Raw genomic sequence first — 3,366 nt, forward strand, 5'->3', positions numbered from 1 at the left:
CCCCCTCCCCCCTCTCCCCCCCCCCCCCCCCCCCTTCCCCCCCCTTCCCCTCCCCTCCCCCCCCTCCCCCCCCCCCCCCCCCCCCCCCCCCCCCCCCCCCCCCCCCCTCCCCCCCCCTCCCTTCCCCCCCCCCCTCCCCCTCCCCCCCCCCCCCCCCTCCCACCCCCCCCCCCTCCCCCCCCTCCCCCCCTCCCCTCCCCCCCCCCTCTCACCCCCCTCCCCCCCCCCCCCCCCCCATCTCACCCCCCCTCCCCCCCCCCCACCCCCTCCCCCTCCCCCCTCCCACCCCTCCCCCCATCCCCCCCCCCCCCCTACCCCCCCCCCCCCCCCCCCCCCCCCCCCCCCCCCCCCCCCCCCCCCCCCCCCCCCCCCCCCCCCCCCCCCCCCCCCCCCCCCCCCCCCCCCCCCCTCCCCCTCCCCCCCCTCCTCCTCCTCCACCCTCTCCTCCCCCTTCCCTCCCCCCTCTCCCTCTCCCACCCATTCTCTCTCTCCTCCCCCTCCACTCCTCTCCCCCCCCCTCCTTCTCCCCCTCCTACCCACCCCTCCCTCCTCTCCCCCTCCCCCCCCCCTTCCCTCTTCTCCCCTCCTCCCCCCCCCTACTCTCCTCCCTCCCCTCCCCCTCCCCCCCTGCCCTCCCCCTCCTCTCCCCCCCACTCCTCTCTCCCCCTCCCCCCCCCCCCTCCTCTCCCCCCTCCCCCCTCCCCCCCCCCTCTCTCTCCTCTCCCCCCCTCCTCTCTCTCTCCCCCTCCTCTCTCTCTCCCCCCCTCTCTCTCTCCCCCCCCCCTCTCTCTCTCCCCCTCCCTTCTCTCCCCCTCTCTCTCTCTCCCCCCCTTCTCTCTCTCACACACACCTCCCCCCCTTCTCTCTCTCACACACACTCCCCCCCTCTCTCTCTCACACACACTCCCCCCCTTCTCTCTCTCACACACACTCCCCCCCTTCTCTCTCTCACACACACTCCCCCCCTTCTCTCTCTCACACACCCTCCCCCCCCTTCTCTCTCTCACACACCCTCCCCCCCTTCTCTCTCTCACACACCCTCCCCCCCTTCTCTCTCTCACACACACTCCCCCCCTTCTCTCTCTCACACACACTCCCCCCCTTCTCTCTCTCACACACACTCCCCCCCTTCTCTCTCTCACACACACTCCCCCCCTTCTCTCTCTCACACACACTCCCCCCCTTCTCTCTCTCACACACACTCCCCCCGTTCTCTCTCTCACACACACTCCCCCCCTTCTCTCTCTCTCTCCCCCTCTCTCTCCCCCCCTTCTCTCTCTCTCTCCCCCTCCCTCTCCCCCCCTTCTCTCTCTCTCTCCCCCTCCCTCTCCCCCCCTTCTCTCTCTCTCTCCCCCTCCCTCTCCCCCCCTTCTCTCTCTCTCCCCCTCCCTCTCCCCCCCTTCTCTCTCTCTCCCCCCTCCCTCTCCCCCCCTTCTCTCTCTCTCTCCCCCTCCCTCTCCCCCCCTTCTCTCTCTCTCTCCCCCTCCCTCTCCCCCCCTTCTCTCTCTCTCTCCCCCTCCCTCTCCCCCCCCTTCTCTCTCTCTCCCCCTCCCTCTCCCCCCCTTCTCTCTCTCTCTCCCCCTCCCTCCCCCCCTTCTCTCTCTCTCTCCCCCTCCCTCTCCCCCCCTTCTCTCTCTCTCTCCCCCTCCCTCTCCCCCCCTTCTCTCTCTCTCTCCCCCTCCCTCTCCCCCCCTTCTCTCTCTCTCTCCCTCCCTCTCCCCCCCTTCTCTCTCTCTCTCCCCCTCCCTCTCCCCCCCCCTCTTCTCCCTCCCTCCCTCTCCCCCCCTCCTCTCTCTCTCCCCCCCTCCTCTCTCTCTCCCCCCCCCTCCTCTCTCTCTCCCCCCCCCTCCTCTCTCTCTCCCCCCCCCTCCTCTCTCTCTCCCCCCCTTCTCTCTCTCCCCCCCTTCTCTCTCTCTATATATATATATATAATTATAATGGACCGGGAAGGGTACCAAAATAGAAGATGAATACCTGAGCAATCTAAAATTTGCAGATTATATTGTTCTCTTCAGTGAATCTGCAAATTAAATGCAGCAACTAATAAATTATCTGAATAGAGAAAGCCTGAAAGTCGGGCTTAGGATGAACAGGCAAAATACTAAGATCATGTTCACCAGTAGAGTTCAATTCGAACATATACTTGTTCAAGGTGAAGCGCTAGAGGTGGTAGACAAGTATATATACCTAGGGCAACTCATACAGACAAACACATCTAGCCAAGAGGAAATTAAGCGACGCATCAGTCTAGGCTGAAGCGCCTTTGGCAAACACAGTAGCATACTAAGAGGTTCCTTGCCATTATGTTTAAGAAGAAAAGTCTAACCAATGCATCCTCCCAGTTATGACCTATGGATCAGAAACATGGACTACAACCAAATTACTAGAGAGGAAACTAATAAGTGCCCAGAGAGGGATGGAGAGGTTGATGCTGGGAATTAGTCTAAGAGATCGGATGAGGGCGACGTGGATCAGGGAACAGACAAAAGTAGAAGATATAATCGGGAACATCAAAAAGAAAAAATGGCAATGGGCAGGTCATATATGTCGTAGACAGGACAACAGATGGATAAAGCAAGTAACAGCCTGGGTTATAGATAACATAAAGAGGCCAAGGGCCAGACCTATGACAAGATGGCGCGACGAAATAACGAAATTTGCGGGCTAAGACTGGAAGCAAAAGTCACAAGACAGACAAAGATGGAAAATATTGGGAGAGGCCTACGTCCTGCACTGGATTGATCCAGGCTGATGATGATGATATATATATATATATATATATATATATATATATATCATTTATAAATAGTATTTATATATATAAATAGTATTTATATATATAAATAGTATTTATATATATATAAATAGTATTTATATATATAAATAGTATTTATATATATAAATAGTATTTATATATATATATAAATAGTATTTATATAAATATATAGTATTTATATATATATAAATAGTATTTATATATATATATATATATATATATATATAAATAGTATTTTTATATATATATAAATAGTATTTATATATATATATAAATAGTATTTATATATATATATATATAAATAGTATTTATATATATATAAAAATAGTATTTATATATATATATAAATAGTATTTATATATATATATATATATATATATATATATATATATAAATAGTATGTATATATATATATATATAAATAGTATATATATATATATATATATATATATATATATAAATAGTATTTATATATATATATATATAAATACTATTTATATATATATATATATATACTATTTATATATATATATATATATATATATACTATTTTTATATATATATATATATATATATACATACTATTTATA

This window comes from Penaeus chinensis, chromosome 33, assembly GCF_019202785.1.
Source record: "Penaeus chinensis breed Huanghai No. 1 chromosome 33, ASM1920278v2, whole genome shotgun sequence".
Taxonomy (NCBI): domain Eukaryota; kingdom Metazoa; phylum Arthropoda; class Malacostraca; order Decapoda; family Penaeidae; genus Penaeus; species Penaeus chinensis.